The sequence below is a fragment of the Ovis canadensis genome, chromosome X (assembly GCF_042477335.2).
Source record: "Ovis canadensis isolate MfBH-ARS-UI-01 breed Bighorn chromosome X, ARS-UI_OviCan_v2, whole genome shotgun sequence".
NCBI classification, from domain to species: Eukaryota; Metazoa; Chordata; class Mammalia; order Artiodactyla; family Bovidae; genus Ovis; species Ovis canadensis.
The window spans coordinates 132,376,347-132,392,737 of NC_091727.1; the positions used below are offsets into that span (position 1 = coordinate 132,376,347).

The window sequence follows — 16,391 nt, forward strand, 5'->3', positions numbered from 1 at the left end:
TCTCCTCCTCTGGCCTCTCCTTTTTCTCCACCAGGTGGCCTCTGTCTCTTTTCTCCCCCATCTCTTCTCTATCCAACTCTGTGAATCTCTGTGTGTTCCAGACGGTAGAGAACACCTAAGGAACTGGTTACTGGCAGGATTTGTCTCTCTCCTACTCATTCCTCTCTCTTATCCTCCTGGTCACCTCTGTCTACTTCCTCCCTCTCCTCTTCCCCGTATAACTCTGTAAATACCTCTGAGCAGTCCAGACTATAGAGCGCACATAAGGAAGAGACTACTGGCTAGCTTGCTCTCTCCTCTCTTGATCTCACCGCATCTCATTCCAGTTACCTCTAACTACCCCCTCCATCTTCTCTTCTCCTTGTAACTCAGTGAACCTCTCTGAGTGTCCCTCAAGGTGGAGAAACTTTTCATCTTTAACCTAGATGTTTTATCATCGGTGCTGTATAGATGGAGAAGTCTAGAGGCTACTGTAAAAATAAAACTGAAAACCAGAAGCAGGAAGCTTAAACCCAAAGCCTGAAAACATTAGAGAACTCTTGAATTCAGGGAACATTAAGCAATAGGAGCTCATCAAATGCCTTCATACCTACACTGAAACCAAGCTCCACCCAAGGGCCAACAAGTTCCAAAACAAGACATACCACGCAAATTCTCCAGCAACACAGGAACACTCCCCTGAGCCTCAATATACAGGCAGCTCAAAATTATCCCAAAACCTTTGATGTCTCATAACCCATTACTGGTCACTCCACTGCACTCCAGAGAGAAGAAACCCAGCTCCACCCACCAAAACTCCAACACAAGCCTCCCTAACCAGGAAACCTTGACAAGCCACTGATAGAACCCCACCCAAAGTGAGGAAGCTCCATAATAAAGAGAACTCCACAAATTATCAGAATATAAAAAGGCCACCCCAAACGCAGCAATATAACCAAGATGAAGAGACAGAGGAATACTCAGCAGGTAAAGGAACAGGAGAGTTGCCCACCAAACCAAACAAAAGAGGAAGAAGTAGGGAATCTACCGGAGAAGGAATTCCGAATTTTGATAGTGAAAATGATCCAAAATCTTGAAATCAAAATGGAAACACAGATAAATAGCCTAGAGACAAGGATTGAGAAGATGCAAGAAAGGTTTAACAAGGACCTAGAAGAAATAAAAAAGAGTCAAAATATAATGAATAACACAATAAATGAGATCAGAAACACTCTGGAGGCAACAAATAGTAGAATAACGGAGGCAGAAGATAGGATTAGTGAAATAGAAGATAGAATGGTAGAAATAAATGAATCAGAGAGGAAACAAGAAAAACGAATTAAAAGAAACGAGGACAATCTCAGAGACCTCCAGGACAATATGAAACGCTCCAACATTCGAATTATAGGAGTCCCAGAAGAAGAAGACAGAAAGAAAGATCATGAGAAAATCCTTGAGGAGATAATAGTTGAAAACTTCCCTAAAATGGGGAAGGAAATAATCACCCAAGTCCAAGAAACACAGAGAGTCCCAAATAGGATAAACCCAAGGCGAAACACCCCAAGACACATATTAATCAAATTAACAAAGATCAAACACAAAGAACAAATATTAAAAGCAGCAAGGGAAAAACAACAAATAACACACAAGGGGATTCCCATAAGGATAACAGCTGATCTGTCAATAGAAACTCTTCAGGCCAGAAGGGAATGGCAAGACATACTTAAAGTGATGAAAGACAATAACCTACAGCCCAGATTACTGTACCCAGCAAGGATCTCATTCAAATACGAAGGAGAAATCAAAAGCTTTACAGACAAGCAAAAGCTGAGAGAATTCAGCACCACCAAACCAGCTCTCCAACAAATTCTAAAGGATATCATCACTTTAAATATGTCATGCCATTCCCTTCTGACTTGAAGAGTTTCTATTGAAAGATCAACTGGTATCCTTACGGGGATCCCCTTATGAGTTAATGTTGCTTTTCCCTTGCTGCTTTTAATATTTGTTCTTTGTGTTTGATCTTCATTAATTTGATAAATATGTGTCTTGGGGTGTTTTGCCTTGGGTTTATCCTGTTTGGGACTCTCTGGTTTTCTTGGAGTTGGGTGGCTATTTCCTTCCCAATTTTAGGGAAGTTTTCAACTATTATCTCCTCAAGTATTTTCTAATGGCCTTTCTTTTTGTCTTCTTCTTCCGGGACTCCTACGATTTGAATGTTGGGGCATTTCACATTGTCCCAGAATTCTCTGAGGCTGTCCTGATTTCTTTTAATTATTTTTTCTTTTTTTCTCTCTGCTTTATTTATTTCTACCATTCTATCTTCCACCTCACTTATCCTATCTTCTGCCTTTGTTATTCTGCTGTTGGTTACCTCCAGAGTGCTTTTGATCTCAGTTACTGCATTATTCATTATTGCTTTACTCTTTTTTATTTCTTCTAGGTCCTTGTTAAACTTTTCTTGCATCATCTCAATCCTTGTCTCCAGACTATTTATCTGGAACTCAATTTTGTTTTCAAGATTTTGGATTATTTTTACTACCATTATTCTCAATTCTTTTTCAGGTAGGCTCCCTATCTCTTCCTCTTTTGTTTGGTTTGGTAGGCTTTTATCATATTCCTTTACCTGCTGAATATTTCTCTGCCTTTTCATCTTGTTTAGGTTGCTGTGTTTGGGGTGGTCTTTCTGTATGCCAGAAGTCTGTGGTTACTCTTTATTGTGGAGTTTCCTCCCTGTGGGTGGGGCTGGACGAGTGGCTTGTCAAGGTTTCCTGGTTAGGAAAGCTTGCATTGGTGTTCTGGTGGGTGGAGCTGGATATCTTCTGTCTGGAGTGCAATGAAGTGTCCAGTAGTGAGTTTTGAGGTGTCTATGGGTTTGCCGCCTGTATTTTTGTGCTTGTGGTTAGGTTCCTGCATTGTTGGAGAATTAGCTTGGTATGTCTTGCTCTGAAACTTCTTGGCTCTTAGGTGGAGCTTGGTTTCATTGTAGGTATGGAGCCTTTGCATGAGCTCTTGTCGATTAATGGTCCCTGGAGTCAGAAATTTTCTGGTGTTCTCAAGTTTGGGATTTAGGCCTCCTGCCTCTGGCTTTCAGTCTTATTCTTACAGTAGCCTCAAGACTTCATCAATACAGCACCGATGATAAAACATCTAGGTTAATGGTGAAAAGATTCTCCACAGTAGGGGACAACCAGAGAGATTCACAGAGTTACATGGAGAAGAGAAGAGGGAGGATGGAGATAGAGGTGACCAGAAAGAGAAGAGCGGGAATCAAAAGGGGATAGAACAATCTAGCCAGTAATCAATTCCCTATTTGCTCTCCACAGTCTTGAACATCCAAAGAGTTTCACAGAGTTCCATAGAGAAGAAAAGAAGGAGGAAGAAGATAGAGGTGACCAGGAGGAGAGGAGGGTGAGTCAAAAGGAGAGAGGCCAGTCTAGCCTGTGATCAGTTCCCTAAGTGTTCTCCACAGCCCGGAACACCCAAAGACATTCACAGAGTTAAGTAGAGAAGAGAAGGGGGAGGGAGGAGATAGAGGTGACCTGGGGAAGAAAAAGGAGAGTCAAAATGGGAGAGAGCAGTGAAGTCAGTAATCACACTCCTAAGTAAAAAAGGGTACCAAAGATTGGATTCTTAAAAAGTGCAGAGTTGATAACAAATACCAAAAAGCAAAGATTACAAATCTAAAGTAGAGGTTATACTCTCAAAAATACAATATTAAAAAAAATAAAATTGCAAAAATTATATAAATATATATATAAGAAAATTGCTTTAAAAACAGGGTCTTTTTTGCTATGTAATAATAGGTTTTAAAAATGAAAATTAAAGGAGTAGTAAAGAACTTAAAAATAAAAAAAATTCAAAAATAATAATAGTATAATATATCTAGGAATTTCTCTGGAGCTCTTGAGGCCAGTGTGGGGTCAGTTCAGTTTCAGATAATTCCTTGTTCCAGCTTATACTTCTTCTCAAGGTCTATAGGTCCCTTACAGTGTAGCCAATGCTAACTACAGGGTTTTAATCTGTTGCACCTGTCACTTCCAAAGTGGTTTCATCTTCTTTGTTTATTTTGGCTTCCTCTGTTTGCAAGTTTCTTCAGTATCTAACTTCTTCCCTGACACAAGGGAGCAAAGGTGGTCATTTATTTAGGCTCTCTTGTTTAATTGTGCTGCCGGGAGGGAGGAACACTGCAAACAAATATCACTAGCATGTGGGGAGTGCTTTCCATGTCTGGGCCACACTGGGTTTGCCTCCGCTCACGGTGTGTGTGCTTTCCTGGTCTACATTGCTCAGGTTCCAGGTTGTTCTGCAGGGAAACTGTCTAAGGCTGTCCCTGGGTTATGTGCACTTCCCAGGTCTAAGCCACTCAGGTTCAGGTTTTCAAGTACTCAACAAAGGCACAGACTCGGTTGGGCCTGCGTTTTGTGCCCTTCTCAGGTCCGAGCAGTTCAGGTGACAAGGTGCTTGGTGAGTGCAGTCTCCCCAGGTGGGACAGTGCATCTTATCACCTGCCCCGTCCCAGCCGCTCAGTTTTCTGGATGCGCAGTGGGAGTGCCTTCTCAGGTGTGCTGCATGTCTCTTCTGGAGAGATGATCTCAGGTTGCAACCCTCCTGGTGGATGTCAATCATCCAGGATCCCAGGAAGACTTGGTTAGCAACTAGGAGCCTGCTCGCAGTTTGGTAGAAGATGCTATCTCCAGGGCCAGGTTTGCCCCTCGCTTTCCAGCTCTGGCTGTTGCCCACCTGCCTCCCTGCCTCTGGCAGGGGATGGGCCGGTCTTCAGCTGGCTAGCTCTTCTCTGGTATTCGCTTAGTCCTTTGTTCTGTGAGCGGACATGCAGTGCCTTAGGTTAGAGCTTCTTGTGAGGAAGATCTCTCTGTCTCTTTCCTCTCTCTCTCTCTCTTTTTTTTTTTTTCTGTCTGTCTGGATATCCCACCATTTGGGTTGCTATCTCACGTTAGCTTCCTCAGATTGCCCTCAGGGCATTCAGGCCTGGTTCTTACCCTAAGCAATGCAGCCCACACCTCCCTGTTCAGCCCCTGCTTGCTGCTGTCCTACACAAGCGTCTGGGCTACTTCTCCGCTAATAGTTGCAGTTAGGCATGTAATCTGTGGGTTTTATTTATTTTTTCCTCTCAGTTATATTGCCCTCTGAGATTCCAGAACTCCCTACAGACCCACTGGTGAGAGGGTTTCCAGGTATTTGGAAGCTTCTCCTCTTTTACAACTCCCTCCATGGGACGGGTCTCCGTCCCTAACTCTTTTGCCTCTCTTTTTATCTTTTATATTTTGTCCTACCTCCTTTTGAAGACAATGGGCTGCCTTTCTGGGTGCCTGGTGTCCTCCACCAGCATTCAGAAGTTGTTATGTGGTAATTGTTCAGCATTCAAATGATTTTTTGATGAATTTGTAGGGGAGAAAGTGGTCTCCCCGTCCTATTCCTCTACCATCTTAGGACCGCCCCATTGAATGTTAAGTTTTAAGGCAACTTTTTCACTCTTCTCTATTTTATCTCTCCTCTATCTTTTCCACTCTTCTCTATCACTATATTCTATCTTACATGGTACTAAAATGCTTAAAGCAGTGTCTGGCAAAGATTATGTTGTATGTAGGTGTTCTTAAATTTGTTTCCATCTTTGGCTAGCTGTATGTGGTATATAGATGCGTGCATACTCAGTTGCTAAGTCGTGTCTTACTTTTTGTGACCCCGTGAGCTGTAGCCCATGGGGCTCCTCTGCCCTTGGAATTTCCCAGGCAAGAATACTGGAGTGGGTTGCCATTTTCTTCTCCAGGGGATCTTCCCGACCCAGGGATCAAACCCATGTCTCCTGCATCTCCTACACTGGCAGACAGATTCTTTACCACTGAGCCATTGTGGATGTCATTGTGGTATATAGATATTCTGAGTGAATTCTTAGCCAAAGCATCCCTATTCTTCTGGCACTTTTCCCAGTTCTCAGGACAATATGCACATCCTAGAAGATGAGCAGAGTGAGAAGAGATATTCCTGAGATGAGCTTCTCTGTGAGGTAGGAGGACACATCCTAGAAGATGAGCAGAGTGAGAAGAGATAGTCCTGAGATGAGCTTCTCTGTGAGGTAGGAGGAGGGGAATTTGGCCTGAGGGTTTTCCTCATTCATATTTGGTCTCACAGAGTAGAAGGAATGCCTGGCTGATGCTCCTCTGGGGTGGGTGTTTGCAGGGAGAGTCCCTCCGAGGGTAGTCATATCTGCTTGGAAGGCTGGGTAGTCACTTGCCCTGTCATAGACTGAAAACTGTGGAATGAACAGCAGGGGTCCCCTATTTCTGACATCTTTTATTATTGACCTGTGCATGTTGGGAATTAGCTTGACAGAGACTGTGGTAGTAGCCACATTCTACTAGTGGGTATTCAAATAATATGCCACATAGCTCACTCACATAATAGTTTCTAAGGGTCAGAGCCCCTAGGTGATAGTGACTTCACCAGCACAAACTTCAGGTTGAAGTGCTTTTTCCTAGGCACTTTATAGATGTCAGGTTGCAGAATCCTGGCTCAGACATCAGCATCAATAAGAGATGACTAGGAAGGATTTATGGACAACTACAGGCACCCTGGGGGTTTCTAGAAATATTCTGTAAAAGGCTGAACTTTCTACATTGAAACAGGTAGAAGCTGAGAGCTATTGTGACTTTGGTAAGAGTATTAATGTGGCCACATTTGTATTCAGCAATTGACAAAGGCCAAGACATTTGGATACTAGAAGGATTTTCAGCAGTGGAAAGACTTGGTTAGATTTAAGACTTCAGATACTCTGGTGTTAGTGTAGAAATGGGATAGGAGTTTTGCAGAAGTAGTAGTTAAAAAGGGATTACAGTAGTGTTCTGGTGCTAAGTGATGAGGGATGACATTAAGACAGTGAAAGAAGCAATGGAATGGAGGGGAGAGATTTGAAAAAAAATAGTTCTGAGAGAGACTCAATAGAACATCATGTTTATTTTGATAGAGAAGATAAAGGAGAAGGAGAGGTCAAAGGTAACTCTCCAGGGAAGAGAGAGTTTTGTGAATGAGAAAATAAGTAATACATGTCCACTGAATAGGGGAGATTAGGAAGTCAATGGACCTCTGGTGCTTTGTATCTAATGGTCCATTCACTCCTGGCTCTTATTCTTCCTTTATGTTTACTTTGCATGTTCTAAGCCTCATAGTTGTTCTACAAGTTGAGCCTGCCTTCTTGTTTTGACCTTTCCTAAAACCAATCCAGATCTTCACGACACAGATAATCACTCACCTAGAGCCAGACATCCTGGGATGCGAAGTCAAGTGGACCTTACTTAGGAAGCATCACTACGAACAAAGCTAGTGGAGGTGATGGAATTCCAGTTGAGCTATTTCAAATCCTCAAAGATGATGCTATGAAAGTGCTGCACTCAATATGCCAGCAAATTTGCAAAACTCAGCAGTGGCCACAGGACTGGAAAAGGTCAATTTTCATTCCAATCCCAAAGAAAGGCAATACCAAAGAATACTCATCTCACATGCTAGGAAAGTAATGCTCAAAATTCTGTAAGCCAGGCTTCAACAGTACATAAACTATGAACTTCCAGATGGTCAAGCTGGATTTAGAAAAGGCAGAGGAACCAGAGATCAAATTGCCAACATTTGTTGGATCATTAAAAAAGCAAGAGAATTCCAGAAAAACATCTATTTCTGATTTATTGCCTATGCCAAAGCCTTTGACTGTATGGATCACAACAAACTGTGGAAAATTCTGAAAGAGATGGGAATACCAGACCACCTAACCTGCCTTCTGAGAAATCTGTATGCAGGTCAAGAAGCAACAGTTAGAAGTGGACATGGAACAAGAGGCTGGTTCCAAATAGGAAAAGGAGTACATCAAGGATGTATATTGTCACTCTGTTTATGTAACTTATATGCAGAGTACATCATGAGAAGTGCTGGACTGGATGAAGCACAGCTGGAATAAAGATTTCCAGGAGAAATATAAGTAACCTCAGATATGCAGATGACACCACCCTTATGGCAGAAAGCAAAGAAGAACTAAAGAGCCTCTTAATGAAAGTGAAAGAAAAGAGTAAAAAGTTGGCTTAAAACTCAACATTGAGAAAACAAAGATCATGGCATCTGGTCCCATCACTTCATGGCAAATAGATGGAGAAACAATGGAAACAGTGACAGACTTCATTTTTTTTTGGGGGGGGGGCTCCAAAATAACTTCAGATGGTGGCTGCAGCAATGAAGTTAAAAGACACTTGCTCCTTGGAAGAAAAAGACAGGATATTAAAAAGCAGAGATGTTACTTTGCCACCAAAGGTCCATCTAATCAAAGCTATGGTTTTTCTAGTGATCATGTATGGATGTGAGAGTTGGACTATAAAGAATCCTGAGTGCTGAAGAATTAATGCATTTGAACAATAATGTTGGGGAAGACTCTTGAGAGTCCCTTGAACAGCAAGGATGTCCAACCAGTCCATCCTAAAGGAAATCAGTCCTGAACATTCATTGGAAGGACTGATGCTGAAGCTGAAACTGCAATACTTTGGCCACCTGATGTGAAGAACTGACTCATTTGAAAATAAACTGTGTGAGCAAAGACTCAAATACAAATAAAGGCCACACAAATAACAACAAAAAAAAGAAAAGATCCTCATTCTGGGAAAGATTGAAGGTGGGAGGAGAAGGGGGTGACAGAGGATGAGATGGTTGGATGGCAAAACTGACTCAATGGACATGAGTTTGAGCAGGCTATGGGAGTTGGTGGTGAACAGGGAGGTTTGGCATGCTGCAGTCCATGGGGTCACAAAGAGTCAGACACAACTGAGTGACTGAAATGAACTGAACTGAAAGCTAAACTCCCAACTAAAACTTTTCAGCCCTGGGTCCAATTCCTTTAGGACTCCTCACTTGCTGATTTCCAGTAGTCATGTATGGATGTGAGAGTTTGGACCATAAAGGAGACTGAACATTACATTTAGTAATCCATATTTCTCTTGACACTTGTCATTAAGAGAGACATATGGATTATTAAATGTAACAAAAATTACTGAAAATGGGAAAAAAGTTTCAAAAGACTGGTTGTCTTCTTGGGCCATTTTGCAGGGTTCATCTTTTCTCTTCACCAAAACTCAAGGAAGTAGCACAAGTTGTTTTGGGAGTAATCAGTCCAAACCAGAGTTTATAGTGGACCTTACAAACCAGAGTTTATAGTGGACCTTAAGGGAGCGACCATTGCGATGGCTTCAAAAGATAAATCCAGCAAAAAGAATGTATTTGAGCTGAAAACCTGTCAAGGAACAGAATTGCTGATTCAGTCTGACAGTGTCACTGTTATAAATGATTGGTTTAATGTTCTCAGTAGTACTATCAGTAATCAGACAGTAGAACCCAATGAAGCAATCAAACAGGAGATACGAGATTCACCAGGAATTGAAAAGCATGATAAAGAAAAGGATCAGAAGGAGCCAAACAAATTGCTTTCCATGAAAGTATCTATCATAGATTCTTCAGAACAGAAGAAAAACAAGAAAAACTTAAGTTTCTTACACAATGCCCCACTTTGCAAGCTGTTCGTGAAAAAGTTTATATTAAAGATCAGGTATTTGGAGCAAGTCTTGCTAATCTGTGTCAGAGAGAGAATAGCACAGTGCCAAATTTTGTGAAATTATGCATATTGAACATGTTGAGCAATATGGGCTGGATGTTGATGGGATTTACAGAGTTAATGGCAACCTAGCAGTGATCCAGAAGCTGAGGTTTGCAGTCAAGCATGATGAGAAATTGGACTTGAAGGATAGTAAATGGGAAGATATTCATGTCAGCACTGGAGCCCTCAAAATGTTTTTTTGAGAATTACCAGAACCTCTCTTTACACTTAATCACTTTAATGATTTTGTTAATGCAATTAAACAAGAACTACGACAGTGTGTCTCTGCTGTGAAGGACCTGATCAAACAGTTACCAAAGTCAAATCAGGACACAATGCAAATTCTGTTCAGACATCTCAAAAGAGTTATAGAAAATGGAGGGGAAAACCAAATGACCTATCAGAGCATAGCGATTGTTTTAGATCCCACTCTGCTCAAGCCAGAGAAGGAGACTGGTAACATAGTGGTCCGCACTGTCTACCAGAATAAAATCATAGAATTAATTCTTCTCGAGAAAAATTCCGTCTTTGGATGCTGACACTTACTGAAGACCACCTGTGAAATAGAAGCTGGATTTCATCAGATTCCAGATCCTCATACCTGAAGTATTTTACGTTTGGACCAAGCAGTGACTCTTTTCTTTTGCACTTTTCTGAGGGACCAGAAGAGAATGGAAGGGACCAGATGTGTGTTATTTGCTGCTTTGTTGCAAGCTGATAAACCTGTGTGTACTTTTGAATTAATTTTATTCTGAATGTTTGCATTTCACACTCTGAATTTCAGTAGAAAAAAACTTGCAATTCTAACCAGTCATATACACTGGATAATTTGGTAGGAATACATTTTTTTTTTCTCCTCAAACTGGATAACATAGAATTTCTTCTCACTATTTGATAGATTCATTACTTGATAGAACAACACTTACAATCAGTTATTTTTAAAATGCTCCTGGGCATTTAACACAAAGTGAAGTATGTCTGTTTTGAAACCTGTGTATATCTTTTCCAGGGTTTCTGCATGCAGTGGCAGTCTGAGTGCTAGGACCCATTACAACCCAGACAGCATCCCTTGATGAAGGCTGGCTGTCTTCACTGTGTAACATAGCAGCACACTAATAGTACTTAAAACACTGTGATATACTAGAGTTGAATTTATCATAAGCCAGTGCAGGGTATTTGGGGACTGTCTATACTACACTGACTTGTGGCTAGCAATCCTTATTCTCTCTAGTGCCATATTGAGTTCTTGGTATGACCCTGTGGAGAAATGAACTTTCTTTGATGCAAGTTCAGGCTGAAGACTGTCTTTTAGCTTATGTATATAATTGTGTTGTATAGTCTCAGAGTACATTCTAACCTCTTGTTTCTAATCACGATACTGGTAATTCTTCTCCATGAATATTAGGTTTCCTCCAGAAATAGGCCATTATTTGAGGATGTTAACTGTGTGCACTTTTAGATTTTAATTACATTTACAGCAATCACTGTAATGCAAATAGTACTGGAAAAATGCTGAATAGACTTGCTAGATGATAAATGAACTACAAGAGGAAACTTTTAGATTATTTAATATGTACAGAATACATTAGAAAAATGTATTACAGAATTCAAGTTCTGCAGTATGAATAGTGGAAACCCATATGTAAATTAGATGGAGGTCAGATGGAAAATGACATTGCTAAATCTGAGAATTTCTTCTTTACATTACTAGTGTAGATGGGTTTGTATAATAAAACAAGGTTTGGAAGGTTTTGTTACAGAGAGCATGGTCTGCTGAAGATTTTTTAAAATGTATTTTTCTAGATTAAGTGCTATAAATGAAATGTCTAATCCGAATAAAGAAAACTATAAGAGGTTTAGAGATTTTTTCTGTTGGAAATGTGCATTTTGGTTTTTAATTTTGTTTTCTTTTTGCATTTACTGGCACATTTTTATAATACCTCATTTAAAAACAATCAAGTGAATCTGATATATACTGTGGCAAATATGTCTCCCTCATTTCAACGCCTTTTCTGCTCTCTACCACACCAGTGCCACCCCACCCCACCCCCTCTACTCTGTTTCTTCATCAGTATTTGAAAGTGAATGGTTTGTAACCAAGACTCTTTTTCTTAAGACTGCATTTACAATTTACAGATTTGTTTTCTTGGGAACAAATATATATATTTTTTTAATGTAAATTTTTTTTAATTTTTTAAAATTTAAAATCTTTAATTCTTACATGCGTTCCCAAACATGAACCCCCCTCCCACCTCCCTCCCCATAACATCTCTCTGGGACATCCCCATGCACCAGCCCCAAGCATGCTGCATCCTGCGTCAGACATAGACTGGCGATTCAATTCTTACATGATAGTATACATGTTAGAATGTCATTCTCCCAAATCATCCCACCCTCTCCCTCTCCCTCTGAGTCCAAAAGTCCATTATACACATCTGTGTCTCTTTCCCTGTCTTGCATACAGGGTCGTCATTGCCATCTTCCTAAATTCCATATATATGTGTTAGTATACTGTATTGGTGTTTTTCTTTCTGGCTTACTTCACTCTGTATAATCGGCTCCAGTTTCATCCATCTCATCAGAACTGATTCAAATGAATTCTTTTTTACAGCTGAGTAATACTCCATTGTGTATATGTACCACAGCTTTCTTATCCATTCATCTGCTGATGGACATCTAGGTTGTTTCCATGTCCTGGCTATTATAAACAGTGCTGCGATGAACATTGGGGTACATGTGTCTCTTTCAATTCTGGTTTCCTCGGTGTGTATGCCCAGCAGTGGGATTGCTGGGTCATAAGGTAGTTCTATTTGCAATTTTTTAAGGAATCTCCACACTGTTCTCCATAGTGGCTGTACTAGTTTGCATTCCCACCAACAGTGTAGGAGGGTTCCCTTTTCTCCACACCCTCTCCAGCATTTATTGCTTGCAGATTTTTGGATCGCAGCCATTCTGACTGGTGGGAAGTGGTACCTCATTGTGGTTTTGATTTGCATTTCTCTAATAATGAGTGATGTTGAGCATCTTTTCATGTGTTTGTTAGCCATCCGTATGTCTTCTTTGGAGAAATGTCTATTTAGTTCTTTGGCCCATTTTTTGATTGGGTCGTTTATTTTTCTGGAATTGAGCTGCATAAGTTGCTTGTATATTTTTGAGATTAGTTGTTGGTCAGTTGCTTCATTTGCTATTATATTCTCCCATTCAGAAGGCTGTCTTTTCACCTTGCTTATATTTTCCTTTGTTGTGCACAAGCTTTTAAATTTAATTAGATCCCATTTGTTTATTTTTGCTTTTATTTCCAGAATTCTGGGAGGTGGATCATAGAGGATCCTGCTGTGATTTATGTCGGAGAGTGTTTTGCCTATGTTCTCCTCTAGGAGTTTTATAGTTTCTGGTCTTACATTTAGATCTTTAATCCATTTTGAGTTTATTTTTGTATGCGGTGTTAGGAAGTGATCTAGTTTCATTCTTTTACAAGTGGTTGACCAGTTTTCCCAGCACCACTTGTTAAAGAGATTGTCTTTACTCCATTGTATATTCTTGCCTCCTTTGTCAAAGATAAGGTGTCCATATGTGTGTGGATTTATCTCTGGACTTTCTATTTTGTTCCATTGATCTATATGTCTGTCTTTGTGCCAGTACCATACTGTCTTGATGACTGTGGCTTTGTAGTAGAGCCTGAAGTCAGGCAAGTTGATTCCTCCAGTTCCATTCTTCTTTCTCAAGATTGCTTTGGCTATTCGAGGTTTTTTGTATTTCCATACAAATCTTGAAGTTATTTGTTCTAGTTCTGTGAAAAATGTGGCTGATAGCTTGATAGGGATTGCATTGAATTTGTAAATTGCTTTGGGTAGTATACTCATTTTCACTATATTGATTCTTCCGATCCATGAACATGGTATATTTCTCCATCTATTAGTGTCCTCTTTGATTTCTTTCATCAGTGTTTTATAGTTTTCTATATATAGGTCTTTAGTTTCTTTAGGTAGATATATTCCTAAGTATTTTATTCTTTTCGTTGCACTGGTGAATGGAATTGTTTCCTTAATTTCTTTTTCTACTTTCTCATTATTCGTGTATAGGAATGCAAGGGATTTCTGTGTGTTGATTTTATATCCTGCAACTTTACTATATTCATTGATTAGCTCTAGTAATTTTCTGGTGGAGTCTTTAGAGTTTTCCATGTAGAGGATCATGTCATCTGCAAACAGTGAGAGTTTTACTTCTTCTTTTCCAATTTGGATTCCTTTTATTTCTTTTTCTGCTCTGATTGCTGTGGCCAAAACTTCCAGAACTATGTTGAATAGTAGCGGTGAAAGTGGACACCCTTGTCTTGGGGAACAAATATTTTTTTGTATGACCTTTCTAAAAATCTCTTGCCTGAGTTTTGTGATAAAAGCATTGTTTGTTGTGATCTTATTAAATTGATAACAAATTAAGCTATTTGACAGCAAAGCTTCAGATTAGGTGCTATAGCAGATTATCTTGGGCAGGGAGAAAAATCCCCCAAATGAGAATGTTTATATTTGCCTAAAGATGTTCATAACAATATATAGTATGCCCTAGGCTTGGCCTGTGCAGTGATTTTATGCCAGGAAAACACTTAGATGCGGATCAGTGATGTTCTCTCTCTTGGTAGTTACAACATATCAAAGATTAAAATTGTCCTGTGTTTCTTGTTTCAAAGTACACATGTGTGTATGTGAAGTCTTAAATGTTTTAATAGTCCATGGCTAATCAGCTTATTGTAATATTGTATGTACAGTGAGATCAATGTGTTGTGTTTTCATCCTCTGTGAATTAAAAATTCTCACTTGTTTTGTCATAACAAAACCAATAATACTTCCCTGTCTTGACAGCTTGATTTTTAGTAGAAAATGTATTAAAGGCTGAAATTATATATATATATAAAAAAGAAGTCTGAACGTTGAAGAATTGATGCTTTTGAACTGTGGCATTGGAAAAGGCTCTTGAGAATCCCTTGGACAGCAATGAGATCAAACCAGTCAATCTTAAAGGAAATCAACCCTGAATATTCATTGGAAGGATTGATGCTGAAGTCACAGCTCCAATACTGTGGCCACCTGATGTGAAGCGCTGACATTAGAAAAGACCCTGATGCTGGGAAAGACTGAAGGCAGGAGGAGAAGGGGAGGACCGAGGATGAGATGTTTGGATGGCATCACTGATTCAGGGGACATGAGTTTGAGCAAGCACTGGGAGATGGTGAAGGACAAAGAAGCCTGGCATGCTGCAGTCCATGGGGTCACAAAAAGTTGGACATGACTGAGTGACTGAACAACGACAAGGTGACAGAACAGTTGCTCATCTGGTTCATACTAATGGGATCATATGTATTGTTCCCAGGAATACAAACGTTTCTAAAGGTATCTTAGGGATACTCATTCAACCTGAAGAATTGAATCTATGACTGTGACAGTTTCTAGTTACATGGCATAAGGGGGCATACCTTGTAGAGAGGATTTTAACTCCCTTATAAAAGGAAAATTAAAAAAAAAAAACTCTAAAATCATCATGGATTTGCCTCAAGTCACTGAGGAAGAGATGAAGTCATTTTAATATTTCTTCATTCCAGACCACTGCTCCCTCACTCTCCCTAGTTTCCTTGTCCCTAGAACCCTTGCTACCGAGCATCCCCTATCCATCAGTCCCAAGCACAGGCCCTCCTGATGATTGATGTGATTTTGCTTTGGACTCCAGGTAGTGTGTGCTTGACTGTATCTCCTTTGTCATCTTTCGTGTGATGAGTTTTCCATGGTCAGCTTCCAGCACCTTCTCAGGCCTGCTCCGTCTTGCTGCCAAGGAACTACTCTGACTTGCAGATGAATTCCAAAATGTGGTAATTACCTGTGAAAATAAATGGGATAAAGATAGAACAAGTGACAGCTGAAATGTGTTTGCTCCTGTCTGAGGTCTTGGTTTTGTGTGACAGAAGGTGCATATAATGTTAGGTAGACTGTGAAATTCTGGGTAGGAACATTTGCCTTGGAAAGATAATTAGGATTTGGGAATGCGGCCAAGAGGTGAAAAAGGAAATATATGGCAGCAAACAATGCCGTTTTATGTGGAAAGGGGTCACAGGAAATCTGGCTTTTTAAATACAAAGTTTGAGACTTTAATCATAATAACAAGAGTAACTACTCTGTGCTAAGCACTTTCCCTGCACTATATTTCATTTTATCTTCACAACAACCTGTAAGGCAGGTTCTGATATTATCCCCATTTTACAAATGAAATAATAGAGGCTTGTGGTGGTGTGTGGTTTAGTTGCTAAGTTGTGTCTGAATCAGCTCTTTGTAATCCCATGGACTGTAGCCCATCAGGCTCCTCTGTCCATGGAATTTCCCAGTCAAGAATACTGGAGTGGGTTGTCATTTCCTTCTCCAAGGGATCTTCCCAACCCAGGGATTGAACCCACATCTCCTGCACTGGTAGGTGGACTCTACTACTGAGCCACCAGGGAAGCCCCAATAGAAACAGGTAAATTAGCTTGCCTGAGAGCACATGGCTAGTAAGATGTAGAGCTGGGAATAATACTCAGGCCAACTTGTCTCCAGAGCTTACCCTTTAACCATTTCAGTTCAGTTCAGTTTAGTCACACAGTCGTGTCCGACTCTTTGCGACCCCATGAATTGCAGCACGCCAGGCCTCCCTGTCCATCACCAACTCCCGGAGTTCACTCAAACTCATGTCCATCAAGTCGGTAATGCCATCCAGCCATCTTATTCTCTGTCGTCCCCTTCTCCTC

At 40.4% G+C, this 16,391-nt stretch overlaps 1 pseudogene; it reads left to right on the plus strand.

The window, feature by feature from the left end:
* LOC138930875 (rho GTPase-activating protein 12-like) overlaps window positions 1–10,161 on the plus strand; it is a 98,487-nt pseudogene extending 88,326 nt beyond the window's left edge.
* The last annotated feature ends 6,230 nt before the right edge of the window (window positions 10,162–16,391 follow it).